The following is a 16530-nucleotide window of genomic DNA, read 5'->3' as shown; positions in this document are numbered from 1 at the left end:
GCGAAGCACAACCCAGGGCTTGATAAGGCCTCCCTTGCCTTCTCCACTCGGACAAAGGTCATTTTATCTCTGTCTGCCAAGCAAACTGTTTACGCATACTTGTACACTGTAACATATAACATCTTCGCACTCCGCTGTGCTTCTGTGTGTCTCATTGGAATGGCTTCATGCTTTCTCTATTCTCGAATGTAGTGCCTAAAACATTCATTCAACCCAAGCACTAAACTCAAAGCTCAATGCATATTCTAAGGGCACACTCAATGCGTATCTCTCTACATGCATACATAATACATAACAACATATCTCTACATGTGTATCTACAAATATAACATGTGTCTCTACATGGCACTTCAAATATAACAGGCCTTATTCTATAACTCTTTCAAATGGCTACATATATGTGGATAGTCTAATGATGTCACTACTTCATGTCACTACTAATCAGTACTAATCAGAATGTTTGATGGATAACTGGATTCCTAAATGGGTAATGATTTTCTAACACTGGGTAATAATTACATAATGATAACAAACCAGGTTTCTCCATACTATCAGGTTTTACATAAACACACACTGTAATGGATCGAGGACATTCATCCATTTTCTTCCAGGGGGAGCCACCACCTTTGAAGCTAGGGATGCAAGCCCACTCCACAAGACCCTCCATAGGAGTTTGGGCAAGCGGGACCTTATTGGGAGTGACTCCCCTTTAGGAGATAAGAACTCCGAAGGTACAAGAAGGACCCCTTTGAAATCTGTATTCTCTGGCGATATGGGGCAACAAAAGTTAGAAATGCGTTAAGACCTTTATGATTGAGAGGCACCACTGCTGAACCATCCTCAGACTCGACATCTTAGAATAAGAACCACGTTACCCCTTGTAACAGAGACAACTATGAAATCACTGAAGTATTCAACCGGAGGAGGAGACTCTGACGCAGAGCTTAATGGCAAGGGAGGAGAGGTATAGAACGGACCCTGATGCTGGAGTGTGAGGCAGTGACTGCCTGGGGTCAGGACTATACAGAAGAAATGGTGGGTGTGGAGCCCGTGAAACACCACCATATCCATGGATGCTGGAGGCGAAAGCACTTCAGGACCAGTACCGAGAACCTGGAAGAAAGTGAGATCGATGCGTGTCAGTGAGCCCCAAGAAGCCACACCCGAAGCATATTAACAGCAGGTGGAGATGAACACCATTGAAACAGGCATCACTGACCCTCCCTGGCAGTAGAGCCAGGAGAAAGCAGGTATGCGGGCTGCCCAGGAATAAGGGAAACAGGTAGCTGATTGCAGAGAGAGGTGTCTGGACATAGTATAAATTGGGACCGGAGAGTCCTGAATGATACAAAACAAGACAAGAGTATAGTAAGTCTAAAGAAGCAGACTATGAAGTCCCAACAGGTGAAGGGGACCTAATCTCTGGCAGGAAGCTACGAGCGAAGCCCAAGGGCTAGAGGGCACCCACACTGCATACAGCAGAGCTGATGGGTCCCAGGGGCACAAAAAAGGATAATACTGCAAATCAATAGAACAAAAATAATGAATTTCACTGTGTAACGTCCACGTTACCGCAGAGTGGGAAATCTCGAGGAAGCAAAGTACGCTTCAAGAGAATATATTGTTGGAGGGGGGATAAGTCGAACACCCCACTGGATATACGCAATGGATGCTTTGATTAATTAAATGATCAAGGACTCAGCGACTTTCTACTTTTTATACGAGGAGCTGAGAGATATCTGCATTTTCTTTGAGAGAACTGTTACAGTGATATAGGCCAGGACCCATGCCCTAAGAGGAACATTTATTTGAAGATTGTATGAAGCAAAGGGTCATTTAAAGGATTTTGACACAATCCCAGGGTGAAAGATTGTTTCTTTCTTTTGTTTGTTTTCATCTAGTGGTAGGGCCAGATAGTTGACACTTTAGGACTGTCTTTAGTTATTCTGACAAGCACTTTAGTTTTAGTTTCTTAGGAAGGGAAACCCCTTTTAGCAGTAGGGGCAGAGAAGCATTTTCTTTTGATTTAAATAAAGGAGGGTTGAATCATGTCCTCTGCTCCAAGTCTTACTTCTGGTTCACCACATGAGTGGGATCTTGGTGATCCAACATAGGGGTTCATCACAAGTTGGGTGGTGCAAGAAAAAGGCAGCAGTATTACCGTATACCGCTGTATTACCTCTCTGCCCAACTATAACTTTGTTGTAAAGTTGGAGGATTCACCTCCAGCTTTCCACCAAATTCTGCCAAGAATCGCCATGGACTCCAATTAATGGGGACTAACACTGCTTACCACCACTGCCGGACCAAATTGCAGTTACTGTAATACAGTTGTGGGCATCTCGGCAGATTTACAGCTGAGATACCACCAAACATATGAGACTCACAGTCAGACCCAGGCCAGAGTCTTTTTGTCACCACCCATCGGCCACCTAGCACCGATAGATCATTTGGACATGAAACCCTAGGGGCCATCCCTAAACATTGGCCAGTAGACAACAACAATACCACTCATCTTTCAACTAAACTCCCTAGTTGCTCAGAGGCAGAGGGAGAATTTGAACCCCTAGTTCTGATTTCTATTTTTCAGAGAACCCTCAATCCCAAGCTAGCCCCAGTATGGCATCCTTACAAGATCTCCTAGAAAAGATTATAGAAAATCAACCACGGCCAACCAATGCCACCAAGAGAGTCTTGACGGAATAGGACTAGGTCAAAATCATTGTGTCCTCCCACACAGGGTGGTAAAACCTTTCAACAAAGGGGAAGACGTGGGTGCCTTCTTTAGCAACTTTGATAGACTAGCAGTCCAATTTCAATGGAAGTACGACCTCAAACATGTTATTTTACCCCATTCTTAAAAGGGGAATTACAACTCTCCTACCAAAACATCAAACTGCATGGGACTTCTCCTTTCCAAGACATTAATATGGCCCGGTTGCATGAATTTGGACGAACTGAGGCTTTCATGTGACGACAATTCCAAAATACCCAGTTTCACCACACTGAGACCAGAATGGAATTATCTAGGCGGGTCCAGAATCGCTTAAGTCAGTGGCTGCGGAAATATATCCTTACCTGAGGTACAAGAAGCCCTGACGTTGGAGCAGTTCATCCCTGCCTTGCCTCCTCCCCTCCATAGAGCAGTGCTCCAACAACCCCAGCCTTTTCTGTAGACCACTATACAGGAAGCACATGTTCACTAAGAGCCTTTCAAATGTTTAAATGATTGGGGGAAGCCCTCAGAACACAAGAAAGAATTTAATCCAGATGGCCAGGTTACTCTTCCAGGGCTGTATAGACACCCAGGTATTCTATCTTCCCTCACCCAAAATCAGGGAGAGAGGTGATTCTGAAGAAAACCCTGGCGTTCCTCACTCCAAAATCAAAGAGAACATTGGGTGAAGATGTAGGGAAAGGAAATACCTTTTTCAGTACCATGCCCACTTGTTTTGTGTGTGGAGAAAAGGGCCAATTCGCACATCCCTGTCTCCCCAAAGTGCTTATGGAAAAAGACTGGATAGGGGTAGAGCACTGGCAAGAGGAAGAGGGGGTAATGGAGGAAGGCTATGGACTAGCTGAAGTTTGCTACTGCACCTGATAAACCCTTTTAAGCTCATGAATCTATCCGAGAGAACAATACCTAGTTTAAAGTCCTGATCGATTTAGGCATCAAACAGACATACATTAGGTCCGACCTAGCCGATTCTGCGGACCTAGAAAAGGTGGGGGCTATAACAATCACTAGTTTGCATGGGGATGCTGAGATCTACCCTAAGGTTCCCCTCCATTTAGAAGTTAGAGGTCAAACAAAGAAACTCCAAGCTGCAGTTTTATGAGGCTTGCCTGAAGAGGTAATTATCATAACTGGCTTTCCCACATATTCAAACCCAGGGGAAACTATATACAGGAATACTCTACCTTATCAGCCTGGGAAGAGCTTGGTAGTGTAAGAGAAAAGCCTTCATGGACTTGGGAAAATGCTAATTTCCAGAGAGTAGCCAACCTAGTGGGAGATGGGAGCTACCATTTAATGGCATGGATATGTTATGGATATGTGACGTATCTGGGAAATTCATCCCTTTTCCCCAATGGGGAGCCACCCTCATCAGCTCGTCATCTTATAATAAGAAGCAAATTACCTATTGTAACAGAGACAACCATAAAAACACATTAGTCTTCAGCTGGAGGAGGAGACTTCCTGAAGCAGAACTGAATGGCAGAAGAAGAGATGCTCAGAGTGGACACTGCCACTGGAGCGCAGAGCAGAGACTGAATGGAGACAGGACCATGCAGAGGACATGGTGGGCTCAGAACAAAAGCTGAACCCTGTACCAAGAACCAGGGAGAAACAGAGACCAACACATGGCAGTGAGGCCCCAAGAACACCAGCACATCCCAAAGCAACCAAACGGCAGGTGGAGGTGAACATCGTTGTCACAGGCATGACAGACCCACCCTTGCAGAAACGCCATGAGAAAGCAGGTATGTAGACCTCTCAGGAATCCAAATCCTTTACTGACCAATGAGTATGGAAACAGTATGAAATATGACTGGAGAGTCCCGAATGATACACAACAAGCCAAGAGTATAGAAAGTCTAAACAAGCAGATTGCCAAATCCCGACAGGTGAAATGGACACAATGTCTGGCAGAAAGGTACAAGAGAAGTGCAGGGCTAGAAAGACTGAACATAGCCTACTGCAGAGCATAGGGTCCTCATGGACATCAGAACTGATAATACTGAGAAGCAAGAGAATAAGAATATTCAATTGCACCATCTAGCATCCGCACTACTCCGGAGTGGGAAATCTTGAGTCATTGTTGGTGGGGGCGTAAATTCAATGCCCCACTGGATCAAAGCAATGAGTGTGTTTATGATTTAAAAGATCAATAACTGAGTTACCTTGTACTTTATATATAAATAACTGAGATATATCTGGATCTTCTTTGTGAGACCTGAAGTGACCCAGGCCAGGAACTCTGTCCTGGGAGTAACATGTATTTGAAGATTGTCTGAAGCAGAGGAGTTCAGTACAGAGGGGTGGACAAAACCCCAGGGTGAAAGCTGTTTCTTTGTTTTGTTTGTTTTCATCTAGTGGTAGGAACAGATGGTTGCCAGGCTAGGATGGAGGACTGTTTTTGGTTATTATGACATTTGGATGAGCATCTTAGTTGCATCCTCTTTTATCAGTAGGGACAGTGAGACATTTTCTTTTGATTTAAATAAAATATAATTGAATCATGTCCTCCGGTCTGAGTCCAACTTCTGGTTTGGTACAACGCACAAACGCACACACCCACACACACGTTTTCATACCCAAAGCCCCACAAGGATAGTAACAGAAACCACAAACATGTATAGACATTTACACAGGCACACATACACACTCACAGATACACACAAACCCTTGCAAGCATTCATGCATATGTATACAAACCAGCATTCAGCATTCAAACACATATTTACCTTTTCACCTCCAGCCATCGCAGCAAGACATATATTCATGGGCATGCACAGGAGGTCCTTTTGCCTTAGATGGCTCATTGGGCATGTCCCAAAAAGTCTACAGAATGTAATAATGGGGAAATTGAAAATTGGCCCTGGAGCATTTCATTAGCTGCTTGCTGTATCTGAGTGAGCACTCACATTTTAGTGTGCCTTTACTCCTCTGTAATTAGCTTCAGGGCACAGCCCTTTCTCTACTTATGGAAGGAAGAGTCACATGTTAATATGTTCCTCTGCAATCTGAATGCTGGCTAGACATTGTTGGCAAACATTTCCTCTTTAATTTCCTTCTTCAGGTCCTTAAATTGATTTATGAATTAGCTCATGCTCACAGTCTCAACCTTTCCATTCCTCACCCAGCCAGGATGCCTCTCTTTTCAGTTCCTTCTCTCCAAGTGTCTCTAATCACTGAAACTCCTTATCCTCTGATATAAAAAAATAACACCCACCTACATGCTTTCATATAAGCACTTCAGAACCAGGGCCCTCATTATGAGCTTGGCGGTGTGGTCAAAAGTGGCAGTAATGCGGTAGTAGTTCCGTTACCGCTGCATTACAGCTGCATTACCACACCACCAAACTTTGAGTTTGGTGGTAGGGAAGTCGGTGTGCCTTCTCCTAAAATTTGAAAATTTGGAGGTAGAACCTCCTCCCTACCATCAAAAATCCTCAGAATTACCTGCTAGTGTTAATTCAGCCAATGTCCCCATCGAGTCAAAAATGGGGACTTATGCATCCTAACACCCCTTGTAATCAGCAGTAAGTCTGCGGGTCCAAGTGGCAGTAACAATAATTCCGTTTGCCGTTATTCCAGCTGATTTATCAACGGAATGCCACCAAACTCATGAGGCCCATATCTTTATCCAGGAAAATATTTTCCTCCATCTCCAGGTTGTCCTTCACCGTAACTTCACTATCCCATGCTTTTGATTGCTCTGCCTTCATCTCATTGTATATTCCCCTAAGTATATTGTCTTTCCAACAATATCATCAATATTGTCAAAGCAACCGCAAAATGGAAAATAAATTAAGAGAACAATACACCCGACGAGACAAAATAAAATACGAAAGACAACTCAAACTATACAAATCAACAGCCCTCAAAGCAAAACTCTTCTACTATGCCACAAGATTAGAATCAGCAAACCATCCACAGAAAGAACTCTCCAAAATCATCAAAGAGATAAAAAACTTCTTCCTGCAAAAATTCCATCATCCCGACACAAGCACTTTGTGACAACATCACCAACCACCTGGGATCAAAAATAGAGACAATCCAGGAGACCATCAACTGTCATGATCTCTGCTTCCAAAAGGTCAGGGTTTTCCCAACTCCCTTGGAAGCAGATCCATAACCCAGGTTCCGAGTGCCAACCAGTCCCAATTGGGACCTTTTGGACCCAGTCCTGGCGCCAGTGGCACCAGGCTCATAAATATGCCCAGTCCCAGCGCTGGAAGCGCCGGGCTCATAATGCTTGGGTGGACTTACCTTCAGCAGACCATGCTGCTTACTTGCCTGCCAGTTGAGCCTCTGATCCTCTTCTGTTTGGAACTACTTTTCCTGTTGGGTGGGGCTGGAGCCACTCCCTAGATTCAGAACACTGGAACTCTTCTGGAAGGCAGGAACTCTTTTCTTACCAGGAACTCTTTTCTTACTTAGGCGTGGCTGTGGAAGGAGACACCTAAGCACTACAGGATGCTATTTAAACCACACCCGGTGGATGAATCTTGCTTTGTGTTATTCTGCAACCTCTGCAGCAGAACGCTCATCGTGTCTTCTGCATCCGGTCCTGGGCCTAAGGAAAAAGGCTTACCATCCTGAATCTAGTCTTCAGCAACACCTATAAAGACAAGAAAGAACAGGTTTGCATTCCGGCATCTGAAAGGCAAAGGCTTACCATCCTGAATCCAGTCTTCAGCAACACCTATAAAGACAAGAAAGAACAGGTTAGCATTCCGGCATCTGAAAGGCAAAGGCTTACCTACTCTTCGGCGCTGCATCCCGCATCTGAAAGACAAAACAAGGTGCGTTTAAAGACATTGGGGAACTTTAATACTCACGTGCCATGACTCCTTTCCACAATTAATCCAGTGGGTATTCCGGCACCCTGCAGCCGCTCCGAACTCATACCTGCAAAATAAAAAGACAGTTAGAGCGCATAGTGAAGCAGGCAACAAGCGCTTACTTACGTGCTTCCAGGCGCTTCTATTCATCACACGGGCTCCATCTTCAACTCACTTCAGCCCGTCATCCGCCATCGCCGGAACCCTGCAAAACAAGAGACATCATTACTAAAGACTTTAAAGACATTTGAATGGCTCGAAACTTACCGTTCGTGCAGTAAACGACGGACAGCAGTCCTCTGAAGTCAAGAGGCCTGCGCTACCTATCCAGTGAAGAAACTGGTTACAGCACCCTGCCCCGAGGCAGATGGAGAGCTCGGCATTCACTTACCTAAGGTGAGAGCGTTAACCTTTGGGGGTCTACAGGAGAGGAGAAGAGGAAAGAGATAGGGACACCCCAATAACCCCAGTTCATTAACCCCATATTTTCTATCTGCAGACATCTTACTCTACACGTCAGGCATACAGTGCACAGAGGTCCAGCCCAAAGAGCCAACCGGGTGCTACACATCACCTTTGAAGATACGGTAGTCGCCCAGTCAAGACCGGCGCCTCTGCGAGAATCAGGTGAGCGTTACAGAACACAAAGCCTACCGCAAAACTCTCGCCCAGGCGCTATGGAAACCTCGGATACTGACCCCCTAGCCCGGTTACTTGGGGAACTAAGGGCAGAAGTGCATGCAGCTCGTCAGGAAACGAATGCTCTAAGAAGGGAACTAATTATTTCCAAGGAGAGAACAGACAATCTTGCTAGACAAGTGCTACAGTCACAAGCCGGACAGACCCCGTTACCCGCATCAGGGGCAAATCTTCCTTCAACATCCTCTATGAATCCAGTGCAGATCAACCTACCTGGGAATGTACCTCTGGCTCCGCCCGAACGATTTTCTGGTGACCCAAAGAGGTTTGCAGTATTTATCAATCAGTGCCGGTTGCACTTCTTATGCCGGCCAGCAGCCTTTCCAACTGATCAAGCAAAAGTAGCTTTTGTACTTTCGTACCTTAGTGGCAATGCGGCAGACTGGTCGATCCCTCTAGTTAATCAAGATGATCCGGTTCTCCATGATTTTCAAGTCTTTCAGCTTAGTATGGAAAAACTGTTCGCAAGACATTCACAGGGGCAGGCCTTGGACAATGAGCTTCTTTCATTGCGACAGGGTAATCAAGACCTTTTGGCTTATATTGCATCTTTCAATAGGCTAATAGTGGAAACTCAATGGCCTGAGGACAAAAGGATTACACTGTTTTATAGAGGTCTACGTGGAGAGCTCAAAGACGTTTTAGCCCAAGTAGTGAATCCCCCACAAGACTGTTCGGATTATATAGACTTGGTCGTTCAAATAGATCACAGGCTGCAGAACAGGAAGGCCGATCGTTCCAAGTTTGATGATCGAGTATTTTCCAAACCGCCAACTCCTTCCAAAGGAGTAGACTCCGGGGAACCCATGCAAATAGGGGGTCTGAAAGGTCCTCTAACACAAAGGGAGCGGGAAAGGAGGAAACAGTTGCAATTATGCCTATATTGCGGAAACTCAGGGCACTTTCTTCGAGACTGTCCGGTGAAACCTGCCAAGAAGGCAGTAGGAGCTGCAGTTACCAAAGTTACAAACTCTGAGCAGGGAAACGACCTCGCCCGACAAGAATAGAGGTCCTCTTGCCGAGCGTGAAAACCAGTTCCGTGACCTCGCATTTCGTGATACCTATGGTCCTCATTAGCCCTGATAATCCGGATCGATTACATGCAATTGAAGCTTACGTCGACAGCGGTGCCATCGGCAATTATGTGGATCATGAAATGGTTTTGAGGATGAATCTAACTCTTTGTCCCAAGGCTGTAAAGGACGTCATTACTACGGTGGATGGTACGGAGATAGCCTCCGGGCCAGTAACGCATACCACTCAAGAGGTGACGCTAGTAAGTCAAGATGGACACCATGAGAAGATCGTGTTCGATGTGATCAAGGCCCCTCAGTTTCAGATTATTCTAGGAATACCTTGGTTAGAGAAACACAATCCTCTGATCGATTGGCGAGCAAGAACGGTCGAGTTTCCAGAATGTGTCTCTACTTGTCACCCTCCACCTGGTGTTGCACTGGCCGCAATTTCTTCAGAGACTCCCCAGTTACCTCCCGAATACCTAGAATACCAAGATGTTTTCCGAAAGGATCAGGCTAACTCTCTACCTCCTCATAGGTCTTATGACTGCCAGATAGACCTGATACCTGGATCTACTCCTCCTTGTAGTAGAATTTATGCCCTCACCGAGCCTGAGAACCTTCACCTTCGACAATACCTGGATCAATACCTGGCAAATGGGTTTATTCGTCCTTCCAAGTCCCCTGCTTCTTCAGCTTTGTTCTTCGTTCCAAAAAAGGAAGGAGACCTTAGAACTTGTATCGATTATCGCTCCCTGAACCAGATCACCGTTAAGAATAGATATCCATTACCTTTGATCCCTGAACTCCTGGACCAAGTCAGAAAAGCATGCATATATACAAAGCTGGATCTTAGAGGAGCTTACCACTTGGTACGAGTAAAAGAGGGCGATGAATGGAAGACGGCCTTCCGCACCAAGTATGGGCTATTTGAATATCAGGTCATGCCCTTCGGACTTTGCAATGCCCCGGCCGCCTTTCAATATTTTATGAACGATGTCCTTAGAGAGCTCATAGATGTATGTGTTGTTGTTTACATTGACGGCATCCTCGTTTATTCTTCATCGGAATCTGAACATCGGAAACACGTGAAAATGGTCCTCGAAAGATTGCGTCAACACAAACTTTTCGCTAAGTTGGAAAAATGTGTTTTCAACGTGACTGAAGTTGAATTCTTGGGATTCATATTATCACCTGGCGGAGTGCGTATGGATTCAAAGAAGGTCGATGCAGTTCTCAAATGGCCAACACCATCCTCCGTAAAAGGTGTGCAAAGCATGTTAGGCTTCGCTAACTTTTACCGCAGGTTTATCCCCGAATTCTCTCGAATAGTCCAGCCCATCACTGCCTTGTTAAAGAAAAACAAACGTTTTGAATGGTCTACCGAGGCGGAACAAGCTTTCCAGGATTTGAAGACTAAATTTATCTCTGCACCAATCTTAAAACACCCTCGCCCCGAACTCCCCTACATCGTGGAAACTGATGCTTCAAGCCTTGCCATGGGGGCAGTTCTATCACAAAAGGACCCGGTAACCAATCAGTTGCATCCCGTGGCATTTTGGTCCCGCAAATTCTCGCCTCCTGAAATCAATTACACGATTACTGACAAGGAACTTCTGGCTATCAAGTCTGCCTTTAAGGCTTGGCGGCATTATCTGCTGGGGGCCCGACACACCGTTACTGTGATTACGGATCACCGAAACCTGCAATATTTGAAGACCGCAAAAGCCCAATCCTCTAGACAACTCCGTTGGGCATTATTCTTTGCCGAGTTTGACTTCATAATTACCTATCGACCTGGTACAAAGAACGGTAAAGCCGATGCCCTTTCTCGGATGGGAGTGGAAGAACACTTGGTCAACCCTAAACCTGTACCAATCATTCCCGAACAAAGAATTCTGGGTGTAATCGCCACAGAATCCATAGAGGAAGTTAAGGATAAAGCCAGGCAACTTGTAACTCCAGCAGACATACAGAATTGGCATCTGCAGGGAAAGGACTTTGCAGTAAAGGACAACTTATTGTATTTCCAAGAACGATTATACCTACCCAGCACAGATTTACAGAAAAAAGTAATCTCTTGTTATCACGACTCTTTAATGGAAGGTCATCCCGGTATAGCCAAGACCTCAGAAAAGATCAAGCGCTACTTCTGGTGGCCGTCTTGGAAAAAAGATATCAGAGACTTTATAATGTCCTGTGGAGTATGCGCCCAAAACAAGAGTCAAAAGGAAAGACCAGCAGGCCTCTTACGCCCTATTGACATCCCACCTCGCCCTTGGCATACGCTTTCTATGGACTTCATTACCGATCTACCTCCATGCTCCGGATACAATACGATTCTAGTAATCGTGGACTTATTCTCCAAGATGGCGCATTTCATTCCGCTCAAAGGCTTGCCAACAGCAGCAACTCTGGCCCGGGAATTTCTCGAAAACATCGTCCGACTGCACGGTTTTCCTTCGGTTCTAATTTCGGATCGAGGTAGTCAATTTATTTCTCATTTTTGGCGAAGTTGCTGTCGGTCGGCTCAAATTGATGTGAGACTATCGACCAGTCACCACCCTCAGACCGACGGAAAAACCGAGAGGACCAATCAAACTCTGGAACAGTATTTACGCTGCATGCTGCAACAAACTGAAAAAACTTGGAAAGATATCCTTTGGATAGCCGAGTATGCCTACAATAACTCTGTCCATTCGGGAACTGGGAAAACCCCGTTTTTTCTTTTGTACGGCAGTCACCCTCGAACCTCGGAGTTGGATCCCCTCCAAGATCTTGAAACACCAGCAGTAGACTACCTGCATTCTACAATCACCCAAGCCTTTAAGGAAGCTGTTTCTCACCTTCAAAGGGCTAAAGAACAATACAAGAAAGGAGCAGATCAACATCGGAAGGAAGCCCCTCACTATCAAGTAGGGGATCAAGTCTGGTTATCCACCAAATATCTATCTCTAAAAGGGCCACACACATTCAACCCAAGATACCTTGGTCCCTATTCCATCACTACCATAGTAAACCCAGTAGCGGTCAAGTTGGACTTGCCCCCGCACATGAAGATACATCCGGTCTTCCACGTTTCTCTATTAAAACCCGTGCAACCTCAAACCCGACTAAACAAATCTCCAAAACCTATCCTAGTGGATGGAGAACTCGAGTTTGAAGTCAAAAGCATTCTGGACTCCAAGATCTCCAAATCTAAACTATTCTACCTAATTGACTGGAAAGGCTACGGCCCCCAAGAGAGATCCTGGGAACCTGCTGAATATGTCCACGCTCCTCGCCTAATCAAAAGATTTCACCGAACATTTCCTGACAAGCCAAAACCCCTGGAGAAGCCCGGTTTGGGAGGGGCCTTGAGGGGGGGTACTGTCATGATCTCTGCTTCCAAAAGGTCAGGGTTTTCCCAACTCCCTTGGAAGCAGATCCATAACCCAGGTTCCGAGTGCCAACCAGTCCCAATTGGGACCTTTTGGACCCAGTCCTGGCGCCAGTGGCACCAGGCTCATAAATATGCCCAGTCCCAGCGCTGGAAGCGCCGGGCTCATAATGCTTGGGTGGACTTACCTTCAGCAGACCATGCTGCTTACTTGCCTGCCAGTTGAGCCTCTGATCCTCTTCTGTTTGGAACTACTTTTCCTGTTGGGTGGGGCTGGAGCCACTCCCTAGATTCAGAACACTGGAACTCTTCTGGAAGGCAGGAACTCTTTTCTTACCAGGAACTCTTTTCTTACTTAGGCGTGGCTGTGGAAGGAGACACCTAAGCACTACAGGAGGCTATTTAAACCACACCCGGTGGATGAATCTTGCTTTGTGTTATTCTGCAACCTCTGCAGCAGAACGCTCATCGTGTCTTCTGCATCCGGTCCTGGGCCTAAGGAAAAAGGCTTACCATCCTGAATCCAGTCTTCAGCAACACCTATAAAGACAAGAAAGAACAGGTTTGCATTCCGGCATCTGAAAGGCAAAGGCTTACCATCCTGAATCCAGTCTTCAGCAACACCTATAAAGACAAGAAAGAACAGGTTAGCATTCTGGCATCTGAAAGGCAAAGGCTTACCTACTCTTCGGCGCTGCATCCCGCATCTGAAAGACAAAACAAGGTGCGTTTAAAGACATTGGGGAACTTTAATACTCACGTGCCATGACTCCTTTCCACATCTAATCCAGTGGGTATTCCGGCACCCTGCAGCCGCTCCGAACTCATACCTGCAAAATAAAAAGACAGTTAGAGCGCATAGTGAAGCAGGCAACAAGCGCTTAATTACGTGCTTCCAGGCGCTTCTATTCATCACACGGGCTCCATCTTCAACTCACTTCAGCCCGTCATCCGCCATCGCCGGAACCCTGCAAAACAAGAGACATCATTACTAAAGACTTTAAAGACATTTGAATGGCTCGAAACTTACCGTTCGTGCAGTAAACGACGGACAGCAGTCCTCTGAAGTCAAGAGGCCTGCGCTACCTATCCAGTGAAGAAACTGGTTACAGCACCCTGCCCCGAGGCAGATGGAGAGCTCGGCATTCACTTACCTAAGGTGAGAGCGTTAACCTTTGGGGGTCTACAGGAGAGGAGAAGAGGAAAGAGATAGGGACACCCCAATAACCCCAGTTCATTAACCCCATATTTTCTATCTACAGACATCTTACTCTACACGTCAGGCATACAGTGCACAGAGGTCCAGCCCAAAGAGCCAACCGGGTGCTACACATCACCTTTGAAGATACGGTAGTCGCCCAGTCAAGACTGGCGCCTCTGCGAGAATCAGGTGAGCGTTACAGAGCCCGGGCAAATACAGCCACGACTGCCGGACCACAGAAACCAGGCAAAACACAGATTACAGCAGAACTCACCTACCTAGAACAAATCACAGAAGAAACGTTTGCCACACTGATCAAGGACACCAACCCTGTAGGATCCCCAAGGGACCCCTGGCCCCCTGTCATCTTCAAAGGAATTCTCAAGCACAGAATCCCGGTACACACTTCCGGATCCTAAAGAGAACAAGTACTGTCCTCCTTCAAATCAGCATACATTAAACCACTGATAAAAAAGGAATCGGAAGGCGCAGAAGACCCAAGCAATTACAGACCAATATCTAACCTGCCCTACCCAGCAAAGATCCTGGAGAACCACATGTACAAAATCCTTCTTAAATACGTCGAAACAAATGGAATACTCTACCAGTCACAAGTTGGATTCAGACCAATGAGAGGTACAGAATCAGCACTCCTATCGATATGTGACAACCTGAAAATAAATGCAGAAGATGATGCCCAATCAGCCCTCATACTATTGGACATATTAGCAGCATTTGACACCATCGCCATGCAGCACTAATAAAAGATTTGATGAAAAGATTTCGTGCTCTGAAACACTTGTGTACGAACGCGATAGAAATAAAATATCAATATCAATGTGACATACAGGTATCCGCACTAAGGTGGCTTATCTCATTCTTAGCAAACCGAACAGACAAAACCTACCTTCCACCGTTCACCTCAAACACCAAAAATATATCTTGAGGAGTCCAACAGGGATCCAGACTCTCATCTGCTTTTCAGCATCTACATGTGCCCACTGATGAAAACTATTCAAGCCCACAAACTTACCACCTACAACTATGCAGACGACACACAACTGATTGTGAAAACAAACAGAACCCAAGAACAAATAACAGGCTGAACAACTGCCTCACAGACATCTACAATTGGATGACAACAAACAATCTTAAACTGAAACCAGCAAAAACAGAAATAATGCTCTCACCCTCAGGATTCGATGGAGGGAACCCACAACTGGACTGGGCGACATGCATGGGAATGCAACCAGTGACTACCGATGTAGTAAATAACCTAGGAATACTTATGGGCAACGGACTATCCCTGGAACTGCAAGTCTCTTTTTCCTCCTATGACTAAGAGGATTACCCCCCACCTCTCCATCCCCCATAGAACCCTCACAATCATATCAATGATACTCACAAGAATTGACTGTGCAAATAGCCTCTTCCTAGGAATGGCAGAAAGACTTACCAAGGCACTCCAAAGGGTGCAAAAAGCAGCCAGGATCCTATTAAGACTAAACAGAAGAGACTACATCACTCCAGTACTGAAATGCCTACACTGGTTACCAGTAAAAAAGACCATCAAATTCAAAGCATTCTCTATCCCCCACAAAGCCTTGCACAGACAAAGAGCTGAATTCCTAAAAGACAAGATTTGCCGTTATCACCCAGGAAGGGAACTACGATCCAGCAACGACCTACAAATGGAGGCAAAACAGTACGAAATAAGGAAATTCGGCAGAACAGTGTTCTCACATCTAATTGCTAATATCTGGAACCCCATGCCCAAAGACATTTGGACGATGTACCCTCTGCATAGAAACACAAGCAACCCCAGGCATGTTTTACCCTTGCTTGGGCCTCAACAGTGCGGTGCCGATTGATTCCCTATGACACAGCAAGCAAGGGACCAGGCCTGATTTGCATATGGTCATTCCCTTTCAGAAATGGATTGACAGGGTGAGCAACAGTGGTCTGGAGAGATGCCAAGAGCTCTGCCAAAGGTTAAGATTAATTCTAGTACTTGTAGCCATCATATATTTTGCTTTAATTTATTTATAGTTGTATTTATTTGTACAACAGGGATGTCAATTTCGATCAGAAATAACGTACAATAACACATTTACAGATGGTGGAAACATTCCCATGAATGCTACCTGTACAACAGCATAAAGATGACAACACATAGTGAGCCAGTTTATGAGGGTGTATAAAATGTAGACGTAGACCAGGGACAAAACAAAACAAAAACCAAAACAAACTGTATATAACAAACAGGTGACTAAAACAAGGTAGTATTACCCTAAGGGCTTAAACTAGAGTGGGGTACTTATTAAATATACAAAACCACATTATCAGGCAACTTTGGAGGCAGTGGTGGGGTCAGAAAAGGAGGATGGGGATAGGGCAGGGTGCCACTCTTTAGCAAGTATGGAAAGTATAAGTCGAGCTTTGAAGAGATCCACAGTTGGGTTGATGTTGATTTTTAGGGGCAGCAGGTTCCAGTGGAGCAGGGAATGTAGGGAGAAACAGCAGAAACGAGAGGAGGCACAGTGAGGGTATGGGGTGGTAAGAGTGCAGAGGAGGATTCAAGGGAAGGAGATAGTGAGTAAGCTGAGATACAATCAGATGGGTACTGAGGAGCAAGACCATTGATAGACTTGCAGACTAGGAGA

The sequence above is a fragment of the Ambystoma mexicanum genome, chromosome 1p, assembly GCF_040938575.1.
Source record: "Ambystoma mexicanum isolate Mex_15411 chromosome 1p, UKY_AmexF1_1, whole genome shotgun sequence".
NCBI lineage: Eukaryota > Metazoa > Chordata > Amphibia > Caudata > Ambystomatidae > Ambystoma > Ambystoma mexicanum.
Note: the sequence above shows the minus strand (reverse complement) of the source record.